Source organism: Sciurus carolinensis, chromosome X, assembly GCF_902686445.1.
Source record: "Sciurus carolinensis chromosome X, mSciCar1.2, whole genome shotgun sequence".
Taxonomy (NCBI): domain Eukaryota; kingdom Metazoa; phylum Chordata; class Mammalia; order Rodentia; family Sciuridae; genus Sciurus; species Sciurus carolinensis.
Window position 1 is genome coordinate 62,199,352 of NC_062232.1, and position 12,024 is coordinate 62,211,375.

Consider the following 12,024-nt stretch of genomic DNA (forward strand, 5'->3'; position numbering starts at 1 on the left):
ACAAATAAAAATACTTTATTAAGAAGTGTATTAACATTTGGAAGATCTGTGTAACTCAGTTAACCAATGTTTTATCAATACTCAATACATAATGTTGTACAATTAGACATTCAAAGTAAAACATAGTGTAATAGGTTTTATTTTTTTTTAAAGAGAAGCTTCATCCTTTTTTCATACCTTTATTTTATTTATTTATATGTGGTGCAGAGGATGGAACCTAGTGCTAAACGAGCACTCTACCACTGAGTTATGAACCCAGCCCTTACAATGGGTTTTAATGCAGCAGTATACAAAGTTTCTTGACATGACTTAAAATTCCACATTGCAACTAAATTATAAGAATACATTGCTTGTTGAGTTTTAGTGTAAAGAGTATTTTACAATTGTCTAAAAATATTATTAAAATACTTTTGCATTTTCCAACTTTACATCTGTGTGAGACTGATTTCTTCAGTAAAAACAGTATAAACCAAATCAAATATGGAAATATGTATGAAAAACCTACTAGTAGACAATAAAGGGATTTACAAAATGTAAAATAGTGTTACCCTTTATGTAGATTTATTTTGTTTTGGAAGATAAATATTTTCACAAAAATAAAATTTATTTATTTAAACCTAATCTTCTTATTTTGCAAATGGGAAACTGAGACCCATGTAGATACTTCAAACTTTTATTTCTTTTTCAATACAAAAATAGAGAATGAATCATAAAAGGTACAGAAGAGAATCAACAAACCACGAAAACTGGTAGTTCACTACAGTAGTCATATGTCTTGTAAGGAAATACAGTAGTACATTTTGAAATGTTAGGTATTTATTGCCAGTCAATAGAAAGTAAACTCTCTTCTTTCCTGAGACAAATCTTACAGTATAGATTTCATTATTTTGCTTGTGAATATGTTAATTTTGAAACCAATTTTCCAAAATAATAAGAAAAGGTAGTTCAAGGAAGAGGAAATAATGCTTGGCCTATTAATATATGTAGAGAAATACAATCTTACAGATAGTGGAGGAAATTAAAATAAAACAATAAAAGTACAAAAATACAAAAAATATACAATTTTACATCCATCAAACTGACAAATGTAGAGAAATTGAAAATGCCTAGGGATGTCAAGAGTATGGAAAAATTCTCACCCTCAAACAATGCTAGTTGGAATTGTGGTGCTTTTCTTTCATTGCCAGTTATCTAATCATATCTAACTAACTGAAAAATTATTATACTCTTTTATTTTGTAATCTTATTTTGAGAATTATAGCCTACATAAGTAAAAACCCCTTATATAAGAAGATATACACCAGTTGCACACAACTGCAATCCTAGCTACTTGTAAGCACAAGGCCCTGGGTTCAATCCCCAGCACCACACACAAAAAAAAGTTCCAGGCCAACCTCAGCAACTTAGCATTATTCTGTCTCAAAATAAAATTTTGAAAAGGGCTGGAGATGTAGCTCAGTGGTAGAGTGTCCCTATGTTCAATCCCCAGCTTCATAAAGAAAAAAAAAAAACAGAAAAAAAATAAAATATATATACAAGGATGTTTATTGGAGTGTTGATTCTACTCTGTGTGTGTCCAGAAGAATTGTAAGATGAATTAACAAGGGAAAAATTAATATTGTAAATTCTATGCATTAATATTGAATATTATAGAACATCATGGAATACAAATGTAGTGGTTAAAGAGAATAAATTATGGGCATAATATGTTGCATTTGAGTCAATTGAGGGGCATCTATCATGTATTATTAGTTAAGAAGAATAAATTTTAAAATAATTGTGTAAGATGTCCCTATGTTTTGTAAAACTGGGGAAAAACACACCAAAAACACATAAATGTAATACTTAATTCCATCACACATTATTGTATTACATCTGGGAATAAAATATGTTGTAATGTTGAATAGAAACTTTGATTCAATATTGTATGGCAACATAAATTATGAAGCGTTGATTATGTTATTGTTGTGAAAATAAGTCTGCTATTCTATTAAAATTTATTTTGAAACTCATACACAGATTTTTCAAATCATTCTAAAATGCAATTCCACAATATAATTGGTCTTAAGGGTCACAAAATTCATTTTGTTGAATTATTGTATATACCTCTTTTGTAATACTCTCTACTTCAGAATTAATAGCATAATGTTGAGTATTACAAGAAAATTTACCTAAGTTCTCTTCAAATAATGAAAATTATGGTAAAACATGCTATAAATCCTTATTAGATAGTTTAGTGAGAAAGTTATTTAGCCTAAGATGTTGTATGTATCCACACAACAGTAATGAAAAAATGCTGTGTTTCAAAGTGTGTCTGATTCTGTATGATGGAAAATTTGCTCAAATAATTATGTGCCCTTCCCCATCACACAGAACACTACCACTGAGCTGATGGAATGAATTTTTGGCTATAGAAGCTATAAGCCTTGTCACAAAATAAATGAATGCCTTATCAATCTTGGCTATTGATCACTCAATCACTAATATAGCATCTATATTAGGGGTGGGGATTGGGAACATTCACAAGTTCAGGTGCAAGAATATCCTGGAGGAATTTTTCGTTGGCACATAACTTTATTGATATTTCATGCAATATAAAATGGTATATATCAGGTTGTCATGTACACAGGATGACAAAGATGATTTCTAATGCAACTTCTCTGTTTTGTATATAAGGAAACCCAGACTTAAAGAGATTAAGTGGCCAGGAATGGTGGCATATGCTTGCAATCCCAGCTACTAGAGAGTCTACAGTAGGGAGATGACAAATTCTAGGCCAGTCTGGAAAATTTATTGAGACCCTGCCTCAAGAATTTTTCATGGGGCTGGGGAGATAGCTCAGTCGGTAGAGTGCTTGCCTTGTAAGCACAAGGCCCTGGGTTCGATCCCCAGCACCCAAAAAAAAAAAAAAAAAAAAGAATTTTTCACAAAAGGGCTGGGAATGTAGTTCAGTAACAGTACACTAGCCTAGCATAGGCAAAGCCCTGGGCGTGATCCCCAGTACTGCAAAAAGCAAATTAACAATGAACAAACAAAGAAAAAGTGTGATCAAGGTCACAAATATGTTGTGGCTAGAGCTAGCACAAGAATGTAGGACTCTTATTTATAATCCATTTTCCCCATTATACCTCATCAAGCTTTTTTTAGGGGAGTTACTGTAGATTGAACTCAGGGACACTGATCATTGAGCTACCTCCCCAGCCCTTTTTTGTATTTTATTTAGAGACAGAGTCTCACTGAATTGCTTAGTGCCTCACATGCTGACGCTGGCTTTGATCTCATGATCCTCCTGCCTCAGCCTCCAGAGCCACTGGGATTACAGGCATGCACCATTGTGCCCAGCCTCTCACTAAGCTTTAATAGTAAAATTTTTAATTGCTTAAAAACTTTATTGTCATTTATTCACTTGATAATTTGGAAGGGATAACTTGAATTTATAATTTTAAAAATTTATTAAACAATTGCATAAATGTTCTTTGCTTATCCTTAAGTGCATATGACCATATTTAACCCTGTAGAGTGCACGAAGTGATGAATAATAATGATGACATTTGTTCTCATGCTTCTTTTTATAAAAAGGACTTTACTGAAATATGATTGGCATATAAAAGATGTATATATTTAATGTATTCCACTGGAGGAATTTGAGTATAACCAAGAATCAATAAGTGGGATGACACAGCAAAGGAAACAATTAAGAACATGAAGGAAGAGTCTATAGGAGAAGATCTTTTTCACCTACTCCTCCAACAGAGGACAAATAGCCTGAATATATAAAGAACTCAAAAACATAACACTAAAGCAAACAACAAAAAATAATTTATGGGCAAAAGAACTAAACAGATACTTCTCAAAAGAAGAAATACAAATAGTCAATAAATATGTGAAAAAAATGTTCAATACTCATAGCAATCAGAGAAATGCAAATCAAAACTACATTGCAGTTTCATCTCACTCCAGATAGAATGGAAATTATCAAGAATGCAAATAATAATAAAAAATGCTGATGAAGATGTGGGCAAAAATGTACATTCATATATTGTTGGTGGGACTGCAAATTGTTTCAATCACTTTGGAAAGCAGTATGGATATGCCTCAAAAGACTAGAAAAGACTAGTAATGAAACCATCATATGACTCAGCTATTCCATTCCTTGACGTTTAACCTAAAGAACTAAAATCAACACACTATTGTGATAGCGTTACACCACTGTTTATAGCAGCACAGTTCACAATAGCAAGTTATGCAACCAACCCAGGTGCCCTTCAACAGAAGAATGTATAAAGAAAAGTTGGTGTTTATATACTATGTAGTTTTATTTGGTCACAAATAATGAAATTATGGCATTTTCTGGTAAATGAATGAAACTGGAGAACATCATACCAAGTGAAATAAACTGGGCTCAGAGTTAAAGGTTGAATATTTTCTCTTATATGCAGAAGCTAAGCTGAAAAACGGAGGGAATTCTATGAAAACAAGGGAAATCAGTGAAATAGAAGGCAGTGAAAGACGGTGAAGGAGGTGGGACAGGAAAAGTGAGGAATGATGAAATGAAGATGACCAAGTATGCTACGTACATATATGAATATATCACAGTGAATTTCACCTTTCTTTATGTCTATAAATCACCAATTAAAAATGTATAAAATAAAATTGAAAGGTGAGTAGAATAGAGAAAAAATCAGGGGGAGTTAGTAGAGGAGAGAAAGTGGAAGTACTGGGGACTGAAGTGGAGCAAATTATTCTCCATGCTTGTATGATTATATAAAAATGAACCATAATATTGTATATAACTAAAATGTACTGATAAAAATAATAAAATGGGAAGAATTCTCAAAAATTTTCTCATTAAGAAAATGAATTTTTTCCAGGTTTCATCAGATGGTCTATTTGTATTCTCGTTTATCTTTCTGGGATTCCTTAACATTATTTTGAATTCTTCTTTAGACAATTTATAATTTTTTCTTTGGATCAGTTACTAGAGAATTATAGCATTTTGTTTGTGTTTCGTATTTCCTTGTTTTTTAATGGTTTTCTTGTGTTTTGCATTTTTATTTGTGTATCTGTTACACAAATACAAGAGGTGACTGTAGAGCAGTCACCTCTTCCAAACTTTATATAGGGGCTTTATAACAATTTCACCTGTACATTGGCTTGAGGGTGCCAGTTGGACAAGGTGCTTTGGCTTTGGTTCCACATTGGTACAGTGTCACATTATCTGTGCAGCTTCTTCAGTTGTGATCAATGTTAGCAATGACTGTGCATCCCTCAATGGTCTAGTTTGCATGAATTTGTGAGTTACAGTGAATATGCACGCTATTGGGACATGCACTTTAGGGACCCACCAGTTCTTGTCTTCCCTAAAAATGGGGAGTTTTAGTTGGGGGTATCCTCATGTTATTTTAAATGAGATGAATTACAGACAGCCAGAGCCGCACTGGGATCCAGACACAGATGTTGTGGAATCAGAATCTTGAGCTCAGCATCTTGATAAACTACTGTAGCACCAGGTATTTAAGGTACAGGTTCACTGTAGGGTAAGATGCAGGTCTCACATTAACGAAAGGGTCTGTTGTTCTGAACCCTTGAGTCCAGGGTTCTGGCACATTGCTATTATTCTGATCCTGGGGGAGAGGGTATGGCACTAGCATAATTCAAGGAAATGAGAGGTACCTGGAGAGAAGGGTGTAGCTACAAATCTGTATCTAATTCCAATGGAGCAAAGTGACAATTTGAGCTCTGGAGGATGAAGTGCCATATAGTGGTGACTCTGGGTCCTAGGATAGTAGTACATAGTAGTAGCCAGGCTTTGTCAGGTCTGGTGCAGTAGCACCAACAGAATGATTCAGGAATGGAAAAACTGCACTGAGACTTGTGTTCTGGAGAGTCACATCTGCTCTAACAACTGAGGATCTTTGGAGTTGGAGTTCCGTATTACATTATGTGCAGGAGTTTGAGGCCTTTGGTGCAGAGAGAGGTGTGGCATCTCTTTTGGGGCCAGAGATTTGACAGTTCCAAGGTGTTGGTGGTCTAAGATCCCTGGTGGGATGGAATATTACCTTGACTGTGGTTCTGGAAATACAACTTCTCTGTTAGTGCAAAGTTGCAGGTCCCTAGAGGTGGGACCCCCTTCAGGTCAGCCCTGAAAGGAAAGTACACTAGTGACTTGGATGGGAGGATACAGAAGTTCTGTGGTAATTTTTCCCTAGGGGTAGGGTATAGCAACAGCTTTGCTTGCATGTAGCATACTACTACATACATGGGCATTGTGCAGGGATGTTTGGGTTTTAGTAATGGAGGGCTGTAATGGATATTCATGTAATGGGATGTAATGGATATTCATGTAGTGGGATGTAATGGATTCCTAGAATGGGATTTATTCTAGCATCTTAGAACAATGGTTAGAGGATGGCACAAAGCAATGGAAACAAAGGCCATAGGGGACAGAGAACAAAATAGTCTCTTTCTCTGGAGATAGTTCAGCATGTGGACTGCAAGGAGTTCACTCACTGAGTTAAAAGCCTATGAAGACTGCAGGAGTTTCCATTAGTGAAGACTGCAGGTATCTATGGTGGTGTTGGGAACTGCTTGGATCTTCCTGAAAACATTTTCCATACAGGGAAAAATGCCTCCAGATTTGCAGGTGATACCAAAATGAGGGAATGCAGTGATCCTATGAGGCAAGATGTTTCCTTACTTCCTGTACAACCTGCCTGTCTATGATCTATAAGATTTCTATTGCTGCTTTACTGTTCTCTAGGGTTCTTAATTTAGTATTTGTTTGAACTGTAGTTATGTGATGTTTTGTGTTTTTTGTAGAATACTAGGAACTTCTAGTTGACCACTGCTCAAGAGGTTTGTTTTTAAGAAAAGCAGAGAAACAGTAGCTAGACAAAGAGGGACATGGAAATTAGAGAGCAGTTTTTAAAGATGAGAGATATTATAGTGCCAGAATGATGATAGGATTGATCACTGGAGATAGATACATTGATGAGAAAGGAAATGTAGCAGATAATTTCCAGAGTAAGAGGTGTGCAAATCTAGTGCTGTATACTAAAACTGAACTTAAGAAGGAGCAGGATATTTTTTATAAATAATACTAATATTTATTTCAAATACACTATGATACAGAAGCAATTCTATGTGTTACTAACTCATTTCATCCTGATGGCATCTCCATGAGGGAAGTTCTATTTTTATTACATTTTAATATGAGAATACCAAGAAACAGAGATAAGTACTCCACACAACTTGGAAGCAGAGAAATCTAAAACTGGATATATACAGATACATTTGCAGACAGTACTGTAGACTAATTTAAAAATTGATATTTGCAAACAGTGTAGTAGAAAATGACATTGTTCTCTTCTGATTCAATAGTCTCAGTTAAATAAGTGATAAGTAAATTAAATAAAGTGATAAGATTGAAGACAAGAAAGAATTGTGGGAGTTTTGAGGAGAGATGAGAAGATAATGAATACTTGTCTCAAAGAATAGAAAATAAGGTAATGATGAAATAAATAAAACAGAATTTCCAAGAGTGGAAATGACCATAATTTGAAAGTTAGATCAGTCAGCATGTTTCTGTGTTATTTTTCACCTACATTCTGTTGTCTAGTTTGGATGTATAATAGGTGTCAACGGGTGTTTATGTAAGTTTGGTGTTTCATTAGGTGATTATGATAGACAGAAAAATAAGGCCAAGGACTGTATGCAAGATAGTAGTTATATGTGACTAACTATGGACTGCTATGTTTTGCATCTGAAATGTTCCCCAAAACCTCCTGTGTTGAAGGTTTTCTTGGTGCCCAATTCAGCATTGGTCATTGGTAGGGCCTTTGGAAGATGGTGCATCATGCGAGAGTTAACCTAACCAACAAATTAATTCATTGATTGTTCATGATTTAATGGGCTATTGGGAGGTGGTAGAAACCCAGGAGGTGGGTCCTAGCTGGCGGAAATAGTTTCTTGAGGACATACTCTTGAAGCTTATGTTTTATCCCCAGATCCTTCATCCTTTCTTTCTCTTTGCTTTGTGGTCACATGAAGTTAGCAGCTTTTATCCATCAAATATACCATGGTGCTCTGCCTCATCAAGGATATAGAAACATTGGGGCCAAGAGACCACATAATTAATCTTCTGAAATAATGGACCAAAATCTTTCCACTCCTAAGTCATTTTTTTCAAGAATTTTGTCACAACAATGGAATGCTGACATGGCCATGGAATCTATCTGGATAATGAAGAAAATAAGGACATTATATAGTTGATGAACAGTGAAAATGTCTGTAGATAAAGGATTAAAGATTTTGCTAGATTTGGAAAAACATAAATCTAACTCTTAGACATTTGTGATATATTATTAAAAAGCAACACTCCCATCTCACTTTTTTTTCCATCTCACTTTTAATTCTGGTCTCAACACAGAAGATATTGGATACAAAAGTGAGTGTGAGACAGATTGTTATATGCAAATTTTTGAAGTCAAGATGCCTACCTTTTGAATTTTCATACTTTGAAGATTGTAAAGGGGGAAAGAGAAGAAGGAGGAGAAATTATGAAGTGATTTCTTTTTGAAAGAGTTTTTCCACTGCTGTGAGTTCTCATATACCCACCCTTAAAGGATGAGAGTTGAGAAAGTTCTTCCTCTTCCAATAAAGCTTAGTGATAGGATTTCCATGGAACAATTTAGCTTGAAATATTTTCTCTAGAGTTAGGAGAACACAGAGGGCTGATGTTAGTCTTACACATGAGAAAGGTAAGCCAGGCTATAAAAGCAGGATTGACATAAAAGTATTGGAATTTGGACAAGTTATGTTTGAATATTTTAATGGGACCATATGTGGATCACATGAAAGAATTAGCAGGAGGTCATTTGGGGGTACCTTTTTTCTTTCTTTCTTTTTTTTTTTAATCCAAGGTTGTAGAAATATCTTTAAAAATATCCAGAAAAAAAGTAATCTATTACTCGCATGGAGTAATTTATTCCATGTACAAACAGAGAAACAACATGTATCCCATTTGTTTACAATAAAAATAAATTTAAAAATTTTATCATTACAAATCACCCAGTACCTTTCTTTCCCATAACAAAGACCCTGAGTAGGAATTTCTCCAAAACCTGTGGTCATATCTACAGTAGGAATTAAAAGTCACTGGATAGATTTATATGAATCTCATTACATTGCTTTTGGGGTCCCCTAAACTCATTTGGGTTGTCTGAGGTAAGTCACCTCTCCCCCCTCTCATTCTCTTCCTCTCTACTTTATTTGAATTTTTAAGTCCACCAACTCCTAGTGAAAGTTAAAACATTTCAGAGTTCCTTCAGAAATCCTCTTGGTAGCGTAAACTGAAAGATCTTCAGAAACACTGCATCTACATTTGAAGATGCCATTAACTCTGATCAGTTTTAACATGAGAGCTGTTCAACATGTGTAGAAAGAAAATAGCAACATAAACAGAGGGAGAAACGAAGACAGGGATTAAAAAAAAATCATCAGCTGAGTTGTAAAACCAAGCTGTGACTGGGAAGGAAGGCAAGTAGGGCTCAAACTGGGGACCTGATCTGCAGTGCAATAGCAAATTTGCAGAATCTCATTGTTTTCAGATTTTCTATTAATGCCTTATCTCTATAGCTCTGATGGGAACTCTTTTGTTGAAGCATATATTCTTTCTCCGGCATATTGCATTTCCAAATCTCCTCCTGAGCTGAAGCACTGGCAACAATAGGTGTTGGTGAGGAAGTGGGGAAAAAGGTACACTCATACATTGCTGGTGGGGTTGCAAATTAGTGCAGCCACTCTGGAAAGCAGTATGGAGATTCTTCAGAAAGCTTGGAATGGAACCATCATTTGACCCAGCTATCCCACTCCTTGGTCTATACCCAAAGGACTTAAAATCAGCATACGACAGAGATACAGCCACATCAATGTTCATAGCTGCTCAATTCACAATAGCCAGATTGTGGAACCAACCTAGATGTCCTTCAACTGATGAATGGATAAAGAAACTGTGGCATATATATACAATGGAGTATTACTCAGCCATAAAGAATGATAAAATTATGGCATTTGCAGGCAAATGGGGGTACCTTTGACAGTGTTACTTAGAGGGATGATAATGAGGATTTCATCAGTAAGACCTAGAGGTGAGTGCTAGATTCATATGAACTAAAGAAGGAGTCACCAGTCATCCATGAGTGTAGACATGCCTATCACCTAATCAAGAGAATCATAGGAGAGTTGTTCTCAAGTACAAAATGACAGTGAATCTCACTATCATGTATATCCACAAAAAATTTATTAAAATAGATAACTACAGGTAAATGGCAGAAAGATTAGTAGAGGGAAGGGAGTAGGGGTGTGGGGAGACGTGAGGAGAAAGAGGTATTGGGGACTGAATTAGAACAATATTTATTCCATGACTTTATAATTATGTCAAAATGGATTCTGTTGTAATGTATAGCTAAAGAGAACCAATGAAAAATATCCTTAATACCCAGAGAATATAAAGTCAGTCTAGGATAGAATCAGTTCAATGAGACTATCCCATATCTATACCTACATTTTTTCCAACTGCTCTAACCCTGAAGCAGTCATAAATTTGCCATCAAATGGAATGGATAAGACATAAGGTGGGGGTAGTGGGTAAGTGGAAAGCAAAAAAAAAAAAAAAAAGACAAATAAATCAACCATACTTTCTTCCCATTTAAGTAAGTTCAAACTGGGGAAGGGCTTGTTTTAGTAATAATTCAACTTCAGAGTTTAATTGCTATCATATATCAAATATTTTTATTTTTCAATTTATTGCATTTGTGATTTAAGGTCACAACTGGACTTATTACCTAAGGATAATTTAAAAAGTATGGGGCTTTTGGAGTATTTTTAAAAGGAGATGCAATATTATCTCTACTAAATAAATATTCAAAAGAAAGTAAGAAAAAATAATAACAATAATAAAGTTGTATTTTCATTATACCATGAGGTATGCTTAACCAATATATGATTTATAGCACTACTTAACCAAACTGAATTTATAATTTATCTACAAAACAAAACAACAAACTGTATAAAAATTGAATAACAACATGAATGTGATTTCTGAGCAGTAGGTTTTAATTATAGGCTTAAAATATTCAATAAACCATGCTTAAACAGGTGTTCACTCATCCAGGCATTGTTGTTCCATTTGCAGAGGATGAGCAGAATAGATATAGGCCCCAATTCTTAAGACCCTAGTATTTTTTAAATGGTGGACAATAATTAAAATAAATTAAAATAAATGAACATTGGATTCATCTTAAAATTGCCAACACTCTTAAGCCCTAACAAGAGTTATCTTATACCTCAAAACTTTGAAGCCAGACATTCACTTCTCCTCTCTAGCTAAGGGAATCCTAGATGGTCTCTTCTTGGAATATAAGGCTGTTTCACGTACATTGAAAATCTTTTGTTTAATGTAGCCACCTTCATCAATTATGTTAGCTAGATAATCTGGATAACTTGCTGCAACTTCTACATCAATATTTGTTGCTTCACTTTGTACTTTTGTCTTATGCAGACAATTTTTTCCTTTAAACTTCATGAACCAACCTCTGCTAACTTCAAACTTCTTTTCTGCAGCTTTTTCACTTCTCTCTGTCCTGGCAAAATTGAAGAGAATTAGGGTCTTGCTCTAAATTAGACTTTGACTTAACAGAATATTGCAGCCAGTTTGATCTTATATCCATATCAGCAAACAATTTTCCATATCAACAGTAAGGCTATTCCATTTTCTTATCATTTATGTGTTAACTGGAGTAACATATTTAATTTCCTTCAGGAAATTTTCCTTTGAATTCACAAGTTGACATACTATTTGGCACCAGAGACAGTTTTAGTCTATCTCAGCTTATGGTTTTCTTTCCTCACTAAGAAAGATCATGGCCTGGGGGAATAGCTCAGTCAGTAGAGTGTTTGCTTCACATGCACAAGGCCCTGGGTTTGCTACTTGCCACCACAAAAAAAAAAAAAAAAAAGAGAAAA